The 16,267-nt window shown below is 33.8% G+C and overlaps 1 long non-coding RNA gene across 1 annotated transcript in view; it reads left to right on the top strand.

Annotated features, from left to right (window-relative positions):
- LOC307098466 overlaps positions 1-16,267 on the top strand; it is a 29,231-nt gene that overhangs the window by 12,264 nt on the left and 700 nt on the right. Inside the window, exon 4 of the long non-coding RNA XR_013813438.1 lies at positions 15,461-15,543. This is a non-coding gene — a long non-coding RNA (uncharacterized lncRNA). The remainder of the gene's footprint in view (positions 1-15,460; positions 15,544-16,267) is intronic.

The raw sequence follows: 16,267 nt of genomic DNA, 5'->3' as shown, positions 1-16,267 counted from the left end.
TTTAGGCTAATTTCCCATGGGAAGAACACATAGGAAGATGAACAAAATTGTTAGTCTTCCAGTTTGAAGTAAGGTTATGATGCAAAATGGTTATTCATTGCATCACCTTTATATGAAAAAGAGCCAAGCATGGGTCATTGGAACTGATATGAAGCAAAGATGTTGATTAATTTATATGTGCAGAAAGCATACACACACACACACACACACACACACACACACACACACACTGCAAAGAATTCCCTCACCTACTAGCGCTGTGAGATATGGGCATTTGGCAGTTATTAGTGATACTTACATATGTTGTTTTTGGGCTTTTTGATTCTTGAGATTTGATTGTGTTATTGTTAGTGAATCGATGAATAAAGGAATATTACATGTCTAAATAAAGGAAGAAAAAGATGGCTAGTATACACCAAGGATGAGTATTCTGAGATGTCTGAATCCAGGATTTTGATTAAGCTCTGTAACTTTGAGGTCCATTCCAAAAGAGAAATGTAGTTCTTTTCTCTGAGGGAAACGGATCACTGCAAACGTTAGGAGTATCAGATCTGGTTCACGAGCTTTAGTTCTCAGTGTCGGTGAGATGTATCAGAAGTGAAGCGATGCAAGAATAAAGATGTGTCAGCGCACGTGGCCAAGAAACAAGGGTTATCACCATTACTTTGTTATTTCTTGAAGCACCGAGTTTCATAACCTAAATACACCAAGTCTCTCTTAGTGATTCCCATAAAGGGCATATCCTATTCCATGAGAGTCCATGTGAGTTTGGATTGGTGGTGGGTTGCTGGTTGTTGGTTTTATTTTAAAAAGGAACAAATCACTTACGTGAAAAATAATTGTTTAAATAAGTGTCTGATTGAAAGAAGACCAAGCATGGACTACTGTCAAGAGTATGATAGTAGGTATGATCAGATCATTTCTGTTTACTGGCTATACTTGAAAAACAAAAAGGGATCTAGCAGATTGTATCTCTGGACAGTGAGCATACAGGTAGATATTAGAATTAGTCAAAGTTATTGTTCAGTATCTTGGCCTGCATTTGTTTTTAATGTATTTTTAAAAGTGAATGAATGAATGAATGAATGAGTTCATATTTTGATCAATTATTGAAAGTATTATTCAGTAGATGATTGGATAAAGAAGAAGTATTAAATATATACAATGGAATACTACTCAGTATTAAAAAGGTGAAATACTTCCAATTTTCACAACATGGATGGATCTTGAGAATAACATGCTAAGCAAAATAAGTCAGAAATAATTAAGGACCATATTGCTTTCACTCATATTTGGGATATGAAACTGAAAGCAACAAATGAACAAATTAGAAAAACAGGCAAAAACTCATAGACTCAGATGACAATATGGTGGTTACCAGAGGAAAGGGGTGAGGGCATTTCACGGTAAAGGGAGTCCAGTATATGGTGACCGACGAAGAGTTCACTTTGGGTCCTGAGCACATAATGCAATATACAGATGATGTATTACAGAATTGTACCTTTGAAACCTATATAATCTTATTAACCAATGTTACTTCAATAAATTTTAAAAAAGAAAAAAGGAAAGGAGGCAGAGCATGGGTCAGTGAGGAGTAGGTGTCATGAAATAAAGATAATGATTAAATTATTTTAGATGAAGAAAAATAGATTAGACTTCCCTCCCTTTGGACAAAGTGCTTGTCAGCGGTTGTATGAAATGGTATTTCAGTTCTGGATTACTGGTAGGTTTTACTCTTTTTCATTAAAAAAAAAAAAAAGGAATAAACTGATGAACAAAATAGATCCAAAGACATAGAAGCATAGAACAGATTGAGGAATTTAAGAGGGAGGGTGGGGAGGTTAGGGGGGTGAGAAGAGTTCAACCAAAGAACTTGTATGTATGTATGCATAACCCATGGACACAAACAAAAGTTGGTGAAGGCTTGCGGCAGGGGTAGGTGGAGGGCTAGAAGAGGTCCATGGGGGAAAAACGGGGTGGGGGAAGAATAAATGATCAAAATATTCTTTGAGTAATTATATGAGAGAAAAACAAATGAGTAAATATATTGATTAGGGTAAATCTTGCACTAATTCTTCATTGCATACTCTAAGCAATTTGTGAATATGGTCCTTAAAAAGGTTAATGAGGCTGTGAACTATGTGGCCTAGGAATAAGTATATAGATAGATAATAGCGCTAGTTATGTTTATTATTCGTGTGTTGGGTGGTACATTTAACAGTGTTTATGACAGGAATTAAAAATTAAATAGTAAATTAATCCATACATAAAAATGAGAGTCATTTTGCACAAAATTAAAATCACTTTTATTGTTGACAGTATTACATCATATGGTATTAGTCTTTCTGTGACCGACTTACTTCACTTAGCACAATACCCTCTAGGTCCATCCATGTTGTCACAAATGGTACGATTTCATTCTTTTTTCTGGCCACGTAATATTCCACTGTATGTATATACCACCTCTTCTTTATCCACTCATCCACAATGGGCTCTTGGGCTGCTGCCATATCGTGGCTCTTGTAAATAACGCTACATTGAGTATAGGGGTGCATATCTTATTGAAGTAGTGTTTTGGATTTTTTCAGCTATATACCCAGAAGGAGAATGGCTGGGTCATAAGGTAGTTCTATTTTTAAATTTTTTTTAGGAACCTCCACACTGTTTTTCATAGTGGATTTTCATTCCCACCAACAGGGCATGTGGGTTCCCTTTTCTCCACATCCTCACCAACACTTACTATTTGTTGATTTATTGATGATAGCTATTATGACAGGTGTGAGGTGACCTCATTGTGGTTTTAATTTCCATTTCTGTAATCATTAGTGACATTGAGTACCTTTTTATATGTTTGTTGGCCATCTGTATGTCCACTTTGAAGAAGTGTCTATTGACCATTTTTCATTGGATTATTTGTTTGTTTTTTGGTGTTGAGTTGTATGAGTTCTTTATAAATTTTGGATATTAACCCCTTACTAGATGTATCATTATTGAATATTTTCTCCCATGTAGGTTGTCATTTCATTTAGTTACTGGTTTCCTTTGCTGGGCAAAACCTTTTTAGTTTGAGATAGTCCCATATTTATTTATTTATTTATTTATTTTCTGTTTCCTTGTGTGAGGAGATATACAAGACAAAAATATTACTAACAGAAATGTCAGACAAGTTTATTGCCTATGTTTTCTTCTAGTAGTTTTAATGGTTTTGAGTTTTACATTTAGGTCTTTAATTAATTTTGAGTTTATTTTTGTATATGTTGTAAGAAGGTGGTCTAGTTTCATTTATTTTTTTTTTTGCATCCAATTATACCAACACCATTTATTGAATAGACTATCTTTGCCCCATGGTATGTTCTTGTCCCCTTTGACATATATTAATTGACCATATAGATGTGGATTTATTTCTGAGGTTCCTATTCTGTTCCATTGATCTATGTGTCTATTTTTATGCCAGTACCATGCTGTTTTGATTACTATAGCCTTGTAATATAGTTTGATATCAGGTAGATTGATGCCTCCAACTTGGTTTTCCTTTCTCAAGGTTGCTGTGGCTTGCAGTTAGGGTTGTTGATGGGTTGATCATGTGCTTTCTCTGGAAAAGTAAATTGATGTTAAAATTATTCATGAGCATAACAATAAGTGAATAAATAAAACCATGAATGAATAAATACAAAAAGTAGGATCTAATGTGGACTATTGGCAAAATTATCCCATGAAAAAGGTAGTTACATTTATCCAGTCCTGCACAAGTGACATCCATTATTAGGAAAATGTTCTGTATTCTTACTCCAGAGAAGGATACTGGTAGTAGTCATGTTATGTTCTTGTGTTGGGTATTAGATAAAGTCTATAAATAAGATGTCAGGCCATTCTTGGGCCATTGATTAACATGTCGCATGAGTTAAGGTTTATGATTAATCTTGTACAGGCTTACTAATATACTTTGGGAAATTTAAGTGTAGACTCTTATATTCTTTTTAAAATCTGCTTTTATGCCACGCATTAGATACATCATAGCTGACTTAATTATTCTTCATTGGTGAAAATCTTGGCTGTCATTTCTGTGGATAAAAAGCCTTGAAACCGATTTTAGTAACAAAGCTCAGACTTCATGTTCTTGATTGGGGCGTAGTTTATGGGTTTTCATGTTTCAGAAAAAGAAATGGGTATCTATTTAAAGAAAATAAAAGCACCAGTTATTAACCGAGTATAGTTATGTATTATGAACAAAAACAAAGTTAGATTATGCCAATTCAACAGAAGTGAGCCCATCAAGGAAAATAAGATACAGGTTCATTTCTATCACTTTCAGAGTTGATTACTATTAGTGACCTGGCCATTGACTTTTTCAGGCAGGGGTAGGGAACCTTTCTTCTGCCCAGGACCATTTGGATATTTAGAACATCATTCGTGGTCCATACAGTACTATCAAACTTAAAAATTAACCTGCTATATTTGGTCAAACATTTAATTAACTCATCCCCAGTGTATTGGCAGGATCAGACCAAATGATTTCTCGGGCCTTATATGGCTCCCCACCCCTGCTTTAAGGGGAGAGTGTAAGAAGATGGTTGATAGTGTCAGGGGTCTTATTGTGGGGTAAGATGATGGGTTCATGGTCAGTGTTGTACCCTATTTAAAATATGGACACATTAAACAAAAAGGATTAAATATGGATCAGCAATGAGTTCAGGGTTTCTAAGAAGCAAGGAATTTAATTATGCATTGTGTGATAAAGAGATTCATCTGTTGATGTTAGCAATTTCCAAGTACTTATTGTGATTTGGGGGATTTTATGTGCCAATTTTGTTATTGTTAGTCAATCAATGAATGAATCAATAAATAAACGTGGAAATGAATGAAGGAAAAGAGTGCCAAGCCTAAACCAATGATGACTGCCCTGGGGTGTCTGAATTAAGGATGTTGATTAAGCCCGATAGCTGTGAGATCCATTAGAAAAAGAAAATTACCCTATTATCTCTGTGGGAAATGAGCTTACAGCAGAAGTTAGCAAGTGTCAGATCCTATTTTTGCTCTATTAAAGTTCTTGAGCATAGATTATACTTTAATAAGTAAATTAATACGTGAATGAAAGCATACAATATGTACATTAAGGAGGGCCTTGATTGGAACAATTATGAGAGTATGTAATGAAATAAGAAACAGGACTAATACAATTTGGAAGTGTTGCGTTCCAGCAAAATACATAGATCAAGGCTCTGACACCTTTGGGTAAGGATCATTAGAAGACAAGTGTACCAAGGGGCAGTGTTGCTGTTGGTGGGTAGCAGCAGAATTTTTGGGTGTTGCCTCCTGTTAAAAAAGACTTTACGTTTTAGAACAGTTTTATGTTCACAATCAATTGAGTAGAATGTTCAGAGAATTTCCATAATCCTTCTGACTCCATACATGCACACCCTTCCCCATTATCAGCATCCTCCACCAGAGCGGTACATTTGTTATAACCGAGGAGCCTACTTTGACACGTCATTTTTATCCAAAGTCCATAGTTTACAGTAGGATTCACTCCTGTTTGTAAATTCAGTGACCAGAGACAAATGTATAATGACATGTATCCCTCATAGTATCACACAGAATATTTCACTGCCCTAAAAATCCCCTGGGCTCTGCCTATGCATTTCTCTCTTCCCTCTAACCCTGGCAACCTCGAATCCTTTCATTGCCACCAGTTTAGCCTTTACAAAATGTCATCTGATTGGACTCTTACAGTATGTAGCCCTTTCAGATGGGTTTCTCTCACTTGGTAATATGCATTTCAGATTCCTCCCTGCCTTTTCATGGCTTGATTGCCCACTTCTTTTTACTTCCAGCCAATAGAAGGCCTAATAAACCTTCTATTGGCTGGAAGTAACACAGTTTATCCAGTCACCTACTAAAGGATATCTTGGATGCTTTCACGTTTTGGTAATTATGAATAAAGCTGCTATAAACATTGATGTGCAAGATTTTGCGTGGACATAAGTTTTCAACTTCTTTTCGGTAAATACCAAGGAGTACAATTGTTAGATTGTGTGGTAAGAATATGTTTAGTTTTGTAAGAAACTGCCACACACCTAGTTGTACCTCATTGTTGTTTTAATTTGATGACTTCAGAAGTGGAGCATCTTTTCATATGCTTATTTGCCATCTGTGTGTCTTCATTGGCAATGTGTCTGTTAAGGTCTTTGGCTCACTTTTTAATTGGGTTGTTTGTTTTTTATTGTTGATTTTATATGATACGAATAACAATCCTTTAATGGATGTATCTTTTGCAAATATTTTTCCCACTCTGTAGCTTGTATTTTGTTCTCTTGACAGTTTTTTCTTTTTTGCACATAAGAAACTCTTAATTTTAATTAAGTCTAGTTTATCAATGATTTCTTTCTTGTATTGTGTCTTGGGTGTTGTGTTTAAAAAGTCATCGCCAGACTCAAGGCCATCTAGATTTTCTTCTGTTATAGGACTTTTATTGTTTTATATTTTATATTTTGGTCTATGATCTATTTTATAAATGATGATGCTTTTCCACTAAGATCAGGAACAATCCTATATAATAAAGAGGTAATGGAACAGAATAGAGAGCCCACTAAATAGAGAGAATCAACTGATCTTTGACAAAAGAGCAAAGGTGATACAATGAAGCAAGACATTGTATCATATCAATTTTATGAATTGATATTTTTATTGAATTTATTAGGATGATATTGGTTAATAAAATTAAATAGGTTTTAGGTGTACAATTCTATAATACATCAGCTATATATTGTATTATGTGTTCACCACCCCAAGTCAAGTCTCCTTCTGACACCATTTATCCCCCATTTACCTTCTTCTACCTCCCCCACTTCCCTCTGGTAGTCACCATACTGTGTCTGTGAGTTTTTTTGTTTTTGTTTGTTTATTTACTTTGCTTAATCATTTCACCTTTTTTAGCCCCCCAAACAAGTTGATTTTTAATAGTCCTTAAACAAGCCTTTTAAGATACAGTTACTTTAAATATATTATTCCAAATACTTATGATCCATTTGGAGATAGTGTTTGTGAAGAGTATAAGATCTGTGTTTGGATTCCTTTTTTTTTTTTTTTTGTACTTCGATATCCAGCTGTTCTAGCACCATTTGTTGGAAGGGTTGTCTTGCTTCATTGTATCACCTTTGCTCTTTTGTCAAAGATCACTTGATTCTCTCTATTTAGTGGGCTCTCTATTCTGTTCCATTACCTCTTTATTATATAGGATTATTCCTGATCTTAGTGGAAAAGCATCATCATTAAATATGTTATTATCTATAGGTTCTTCATCAAGTTGAAGAAATTCCTTTTCATTCATAGTTATTGAGAATTTTTAATCATGAATGGGTTTGTATTTTTTCAAATGCTTTTTGCTGCATCTGTTGATAGGATATTTCTTCCTTAGCCTGTTGATGTGATGGATTTCATTAATTTACTTTTTAATATAGAACCAACATTGCATACTTAGGATAAGTTTCAGTTAGTCATTGAGGATTTTTGTATTTTGTTTTCATGAAAGATGTTGACCTTTAGTTTTCTTTTCTTGTAATGTTTTTGTCTGGTTTTGGTATTAGAGTAATTTTGGCCTCGCAGAATGAGTTAGGAAGTATTCCTTCTGCTTCTATCTTCTGAAAGAGATGGTAGAGAACTGGTGTATCTTCTTTCCATAAATATTTGGTAGAGTTCACCAGTGAACCCACCTGGGCTTGATGTTTTCTCTTTAGGAAGGTTACTAAATATTGATTCAATTTATTTAACAGATGTAGGCCTATTCATATTGTCTACTCTTTCTTGTATGAATTTTGGAAAATTGTGTCTTTTGAAGAATAGGTTCCTTTCATCTAAGTTATCACAATTATGGTCATAGAATTGTTCATGGTATTCTTCGCCTATCCTATTAATGTGCATAGGAAATGTAATAGTTTATTTTCTTTCATTTGTGATATTAGTAATTTGTGTCTTCTTTTATTTTTAGTCTGACTAGCAGCTAAATGATTTTATTGATCTTTTCAAAGAACCAGATTTTGGTTCATTCATTTTCTCTTTTGTTTTAAATTTTATTGATTTATGCTTTAATTTTTTTGAGATTTTATTTTTATTAAAATGTTTTTTTCAATTGCAGTTTACATTTAGTGTTAATTTGTATTAATCTTGGGTATACAGCATAGGGGTTAGATAATCAAATACTTTACAAAGTGTTCCCCCTGATATTTCCAGTACCCAATTCGCACCGTACATAGTTATTACAATTTTATTGACTTTATTTTCTATGCTGTGCTTTACATCCCCATTACTACTTTATAACTACTAACCTGTATTTCTTGGCCCCTTCACCTTTTGGCAACCATGAGTCTGTTCTCTGTATTTGAGTCTATTTCTGTTTTGTTTGTTTGTTTATATTGTTCACATAAAGTGAAATCATATGGTATTTGTCTTTCTTTGACTTAAATATTTCACTTAGCATAACACCCAGTAGGTCCATCCATGCTATCACAAATGGTAAGATTTCGTTCTCTTTTATGGCCAAGTAATATTCCACCGTATATATGTAGCACCTCTTCTTTACCCACTCATCTATTTATAGGTGCTTGGGTTGCTTTCATAGCTTGACTCTTGTAAATAATGCTGCAGTGAACATAGGAGTGCATATATACTTTTGAATTAGTGTTTTGATTTCTTTAGATATACCCGTATGTGGAATTGCAGGGTCGTAAAGCAAATCTATTTTTAATGTCTTAAGATACCTCCATGTTGTTTTACACAGTATTTGTACCAATCTGTATTCCCGCCAACATCCTCACCAACACTTGTTGTTTGTTGATTTATTGATGATAGCATTTTGACAACTGTGAAGTTAGGTCACACTGTGGTTTTAATTTGCATTTCTCTGATGATTAGTGATGCTGAGCATCTTTTTATATGTCTAATGGCTATCTGTATGTCCTCTTTGGAGAAGTGTCTATTCAGATTCTTTGCCCAATTTAAAAATTGGATTATTTGTTGTTGTTTTTTTGGTGTTGAGTTGTATGAGTTCTTTATAAATTTTGGATATTTTATATTTTAGTTTGATGTAGTCCTACTTGTTTATTTTTGTTTCTGTTGCCTGGGAAGATATATCAGAAAAAAATATTACTAAGAGAATTGTTTGAGATTTTACTACCCTAAAGATTTTACCAAAGAAGAATTATTTTCTTCTAGGACTTTTAGGTTTTGAGTCTCATAATTAAGTTTTTAATTTTTGTTGAGTGTATTCTTGTATGTGGTATAACAAGATGATCTAGTTTTATTTTTTTGCATGTATCTGTCCAGTTTTCTCAACACCAGTTATTGAATAGACGAGCGGTCGCCAAACAGTTATCCAGACCACTGGTGGTCCCTGAGGTCCAAAAGGTTGGCGACCGCTGGTTTAAGGAAACCTTTGGAGCAGTGGCCTCCAACCGGTGGTCCCGGACCACTGGTGGCCTGTGAGGTCCAAAAGGTTGGCGACCGCTGGAATAGACTATTTTACCCCATTGTATGTTCTTGCCTTCTGTGTAACATATTAATTGACCATAAAGCCGTGGGTTTATTTCTGGGCCCACCATTCTGTTCCATTGATCTATGTGTCTCTTTTCACCATGCTGTTTTGATTACTATGGCCTTGTCCTATTGTTTGATATCAGGTAGCATGAGTCCTCCAACTTTGTTCCCTTTTCTCAAGATTGCTGTGGCTATTCAGGGTCTTTTGTGGTTCCATGTAAAATTTTTGATTATTTGTTCTAGTTCTATGAAATTCATCATTGATATTTTGATAGGAATTGCATTGAATCTATTGATTGCTTTGGGTAGTATGGACATTTTAACAATGTTAATTTTTCCTATCCATGAGCATGGTATATGATTATTTATTTTTATCTTCTTCAGTTTCTTTCTTCAGTGTTTTTTAAGTTTTCAAGCACAGGTCTTTTACCTCCTTGGTAAAATTTATTTTTATTTCATTTTTTTTAATGCAATTATAAATGGGATTGTTTTCTTAGTTTCCCTTTCTGATAGTTCACTATCATTGTATAAAAATGCCACCAACTTCTGGCTATTTATTTTGTATCCTGCTAATTTACTGAATTTGTCAGTTCTGGTAGTTTTTTGGTAGAATCTTTAAGGTTCTCTATATACACTATCATGTCATTTGCAAATAATAACTTTTACTTCTTCCTTTCCAATTTGGCTGCCTTTTATTTTTATTTTTTTCTTGTCTGATTGCTGTAGCAGGGACTTCCAGTACTATGTTGAATACTAATGGTGAAAGGGGACATTGCTGTTTTGTTTTTTGTCTTTTTGTTTTCTTTTGAAAAAATCTTTATTGATGAAAGTACTACATATGTCCCCCTTTTATCCCCATTGACCCCTTCTAGTGGGACCCTGCCTCGAGCCCCCCACCACAGGTCTTCACCACACTATTGTATGTGTCCATGGGTTATGCATATATGCATACAAGTTCATTGGTTGATCTCTTCCACCCACCTACCCACCCCAGCATTCCCTTATTCCTAATCTTAAGGGAAATGCTTTTAGAGTTTCTCCATATATGACCTTTATGATGTTGAATATGTTCCCTCCATTCCTACATTGCTGAGAGTTCTTATCATAAATAGGTGCTTGATTTTCCCCAAAGCTTTTTCTGCATATATTGTAGGATCATGTGATTTTTTTTATCCTTCATTTTGTTAATGTGGTGTATTACATCAATGGATTTGTGCATATTGTACCATCCTTGCTTCTGAGGGATAAATCCCACTTGATCATGCTGGATGATCATTGTAGTATATTGTTGGATTCGGTTTGCTATATTTTGTTGAGCATTTCTGCATTTATGTTCATCAGGGATACTGGCCTCTAGTTTCGTTTCTTTGTAGTATCTGATTTAGGAATTAGTGTAATGCTGGCCTCATAAAATGAGGTTGGGAGTCTTGCCTCCTGCTGAATTTATTGGAATAGTTTGAGACGGATAGGTTTTAATTGTTTTTTGGTAAAATTGACCTGTGAGGCCATCCCGTCCAGGAATGTTGTTTTTTTGGGGGTATATTTTTAAAAATTTCTGCTACAATTTTGTTAGTTGTAATCAGTCTGTTCAGATTTTCTCTTTATTCTTGATTCAGTTTTGGAGATTGTTTGTTTCTAGGAATTTATCTACTTCTTCCTGATCGTCTTGTCCAATTTGTTGGCATGTAGTTGTTCATAATATTTTCTCATAATCCTTTGTATATCTTTGGTGTCAATGTTACCTCTCCTCTTTCATTTCTGATGTTATTTATTTGGGTCCTCTCTCTTTTTTATTGATGAGTCTGGTTAAAGGTTTATCAATCTTGTTTATCTTTTTAAATAACCAACTCTTGGTTTCCTTGATCTTTTGTGTTATTTTTTTAGACTCGATTTTGTTAATTTCTGCTCTGAAATTTATCATTTCCATTCATGTACTCAATTTGGGCTTTGTTTGTTCTTTTTTCAAGTTCCTTTAAGTGTAAAATTTGATTGTTTATTTGAGATTTTCTTGATTCTTGAGGTAGTACTATAATGCTATGAATTTTCCTTTTAGGACTGCTTTTGCTGTGTCCCACAGATTTTTGGTGGTTGTTTCCTAATTTTCATTTGTTTCAAGGGATTTTTTTGATTTCTTCCTTGATTTCATTGTTATAATATTCATTGTTTAGTAATATGTTAATTAGCCTCCATGTGTTTGTGTTTTTTAGGTTTTTGTTTTTTCTTATATACCACTATAGTCAGAGAAGATTCTGCTTTAATTTGTATCATTTCTTTTATTTTGGATAATGGATTTAATTTGTTCTTTTATGAGTTTACTAAGTATATTACTAATTTTTAATCTTTGTTTTTTCTTTAAATAAAAAGTATATATTCAATGTGTACAATATTGTGTTTTGATATACATACACATAGGTATTACTGTAATCATGGTAATTAATGTATCTATCTCTTCATATAGTTACTTTTTTCCTATTTTGTTTTTGTTATAGCAATCTACTCTCTTAGCCAATTTCCAGTATCCAATATGTTATTAACTATGATCATCTCGCTATACATTAGATCTCTAGAACCTATTCATTCTACATAATAGCACCTCTGTACCCTGACAAGCATCTCCCCTTTTCCTCCATTTTCCACTTGTGATTGCCACTATTCTACTGTCTACTTCAATGAATTCAACCTTTTTAGACCCCACATATAAGTGAGATCATGCAGCATTTTTCTTTCTGTATCTGGCTTATTTCACTTAGCAAAATATCCTCCAAGTTCATCCATGTTGTTACAAATGACAGTCTCATTTTTTAAGACTGAATAATATTCCACTGTGTGTATACCACAATTTCTTTATCCATTCGTCTGTCAACTGACACTTAGTTCTTATTTTCTAATATATGCATTCAATACTATAAAATTTCCTCTAAGCACTGCTTGTGCTGCATCTTTTTTTTAAAAAAAGAAACAGGAAACATTTACATAGATAAGTATTTGATTAAGTACATATCTCATAGAATGTCAAGCAATTGTGGAATGTGTCATTGATCAGATTGTGTTCACTAAATTTTATTAACAATCTCAAAATTGACTCAGTTGTTTCTGTGACTATCAAGTAGATAGACAGATGTTAGTATCAGTCAGGATTTATTTCCAGTGTCTTTGCATTTGCAGTATTGAAGTATTGTTATAATGAATGAATGAATAAAATCCTATCATAATGATTTAAAATATGAGAAAGTACAGATCAATGAATACCATGATTTATGAAACAATGATAATGATTAATTTGGGTTTTCACTACTGATGTTTATTGAAAGAAAAATTCCTGGCCTGCCCTCATTTTTGATTAGGAACATGTAGCTCATTGCTTTCAACAGTATTTCTGTTCTTGATTACTGGCTGGTACACCAATTTGACTTTTTAAAATATAATGAACATATGGCTAAATCATCCCATAAGTGATTAAATAAATAAGTGAATGAATAAAAATATATACAATAGAATCAAGCATTAGTCATTGAAAATGTGAAGTAAGGATTTAAATATACCCAATTCTGCAAAAGTAGCATCCATTAAAAGTATCTTTAATTTGTTAAAACTGTTAAAGTATAAATATTTTTTGATAGATATTGCTCTTATTCTAATGTGGATTCAACAGTGGCTATTACATTAATTAAATGTAAAAGTAAAATAGTGGACTAATTAAAAAGGACCAAAGTTTATTGCTATCTAGTTCCATGTAGTTAAGATACATTAAAATATAGGTTAATTCCACTTTGTCCTCCACAGAATGACCACCAGATAGCTGACTTTTTCATTTTTTGAAGAAACAAAATCTTGGCAGTTAGCTCTGTGGATAAAAACCATAGTAAGTAAGACTCGAGGTACCCATCATTGGTTGGAATGCTTTGTTCACAAATATTTAGTGGTTTGTCAAAAGAAGCAATAATTATAAAAGAAAGAAAGTGTGGACCAGTGATGAGAATATGTTGAGAATAAAAAATTACATCTAATCTAATTTGGGATAACTGAGGGGATTAAAAAAAGATAGGATCATTTCATTCATTTTTCAGAAAAATTAGATATTTTTATTTTCCTCCCCAAATGACTTAACCATTTGCATATTTGTATAGTCCTGGATGATGTCCATGTGTGTGGCAGCCCATAGCCAATGGAAGATGCAGTGTGTAAGAGGGATTAAAGATGGTGGCTTCACCACTCTTCATTGAACCATCTTTAAAACATGGGCTAATTAAATAAAAGAAAGCCGCAGAAGGACGAATGGTAAATGTGGCTTTGGTATGAAGCATTGATGTAATTGATTACACATGTTCTCTGAGGTCCACTGTAAAGGAGATCTAGTCTAATGGGAAGATCTTCCTGGAATTTTATGAATGTATTGTTATTCATGGATCAATGAATAAGTAAGCATGAAGGAATAAAAACATGCTTGGACCAATGATGAGTACCATGGGGTATCTGAAGGAGTTTTGATTAAACCCATATGCAATTCTGAGGCCCACTAATAAATGAACTCAAGTTGTCTTGTGTTTGGGCTTTTTTGATTCTTGGGGCTGGATTATAATTTTTATTATAAAATTCATCCCCAAATAAATAAAATGAATGAAAAAAGAGGATAGGTCATTCACCTATTATCAGGACATTTAGTGAAACATGGATTATTATTAAAAGTTGGCTGAGGCTCAACTTTCAGAGAATTAAAACTAAAGGCTCTCTCTGCTCTGGGAAGGAGCATATACACTGTGACTTGCACATTAACAGTCAGAGTTTCTGTTCTGTGTTGGTGGTGGATTGCTGACTGATTGTTTTATTAAGGAAATGGAAACACATTTACTCATATAAATAGTTGGTTAAATAACCACATAATTGAAAACCAAGCACTGAGACCAAAGATGAGAATGTTTTATATGACAATACTCATGATTAACCTTTTTACTGATTTTTATTAAAACACAAAACAGAAGTAAGTCTATTATTGATGGTAGAGTTCCATGTTTTTATCTAGTAAATAAGATCTCGGAGACTGAAGTCTTTGTATAGAGAGAAATATAATTTCATACCTTAATCTATTTTAAACATTCAGCAAACCACAGATCAACTAGGAACACATTTTGACATGAGGATACCAATTCATCTTTGCTCCCAACAACAAATATTCTAGGAAAAAGTCTAGGCTCTGCTATTATTTGAAAGGTGCACCTAGAACTTTCCAAGTTAAAATAATTTGGTTCTGGATTGTTGTTTAACCATTTTGGGTTTTTAAAAAAATGAGGACATGGTATTGTTATTCCCTTAATAATAAAATAAACCAGTGAATAAATTGATAAATACATATAGTAGAGGATTGATGAGATTTTTACCATGAAACAAATTAAATATGTCTAATTCTATACAAATAATTCCAATAGAAAGATTATCTTGTCTCTCCCTATGTAGGTAACAAATAAAGTCACAGGTCATTAATTGGTATAGTTTTTATTTTGTATTGAACAATGAACTCAGTGGTGTTCATATTATTTGATAGTAAAATTTAAGTAAACATAAGATTGCCTTTGTGGAGAAGATGATGAGAACGTGATGTGAGGTAGGGTTTATGATTAGTCTAGTCTTTCTGACAAATTTCAATTTAAAAAGACTAACTCCCAGCCTGCCATTGTTGCTCAGTGGTTGAGTGACAATCCATGAACCAGGAGGTCACTGCTTGATTCCAGTCAGGGCACATTGCCAGGGATGGGCTTGATCCCCAGTAGGAGAGGGCATGCAGGAGGCAGCCAATCAATGATTCTGATCATTGTTTTTCTGTCTCCCAGTCCCTCTCCCTTACTCTGTCTGGAATCAATAAAAACATATTAAAAACAAATAAAAAGGCTAACTCTGTCTTCATTTTAAAATATAGGCTATTATTTTCCCTTTATAGAATGAATACCACTGATTTAATCATTTTCTGATGGTGAAGACCCCTGGCTGTCACTTCTGGGAGTAAGGAGTATAAAGACTGATGTAAGTAAACATCAGTTCTAATCATAGATGGGGTGCCCACAAAATTATTTCAATAAAATAAATAGTTAAATAATATATGGAATTAAGGAATATCAGTCATGCATCCATGATTCGAATGTAGCATGAACTGAAACTAATGATTAATTATGACTCAGGCCAACTAAGGGTTATCAGGAAAGTGATGGGGGAGGCATTTCACACTTTTTGAAAGCAGTTAAAACTTCTCATTCAAAGTTCTTGTCACATTTGCCTAATGTATTCCTTCACTGATAAAGATCTCAGTTGTTAACTCTTTGAGGCTAGAGTACCACCCAAGATAGCAGATGTCAGTTTTGTCATTTCTGGGCTAAGCTAACAGACAGGTCTGTGGTTACTGATTACACCAACTCCAATATATGGACAAACCCAGTGAGAGGAGCAGGTGGACACTAGTCCTAAGTAAGGGTCTGACATGAAAGACGGTGCTGGACAACCCCTGTGAATAGTGATGGTCAATTTGCTCTATGTGGACAAGGGCAAGGAATAGATCTTGGTTGCATTTAAGGCTTTCGTTCTCAGTTTTGTGTCATTAGAGTTTATAGATTATATAATTATTATTATTCATGAATCCATGGATGTATGAATCAGTTAAAAAAGGCATGAGTGAGAGAAGCAATAGAAAGCTGTGCCTGGATCAATGATGAATATTGGTGCAGGTATCTGAGTCAACTCACCCCTTTCATTA

Source organism: Cnephaeus nilssonii (assembly GCF_951640355.1).
Source record: "Cnephaeus nilssonii genome assembly, chromosome: 4".
In the NCBI taxonomy this organism is placed as follows: Eukaryota; Metazoa; Chordata; class Mammalia; order Chiroptera; family Vespertilionidae; genus Cnephaeus; species Cnephaeus nilssonii.
This window is presented reverse-complemented; position numbering and strand designations above follow the sequence as displayed.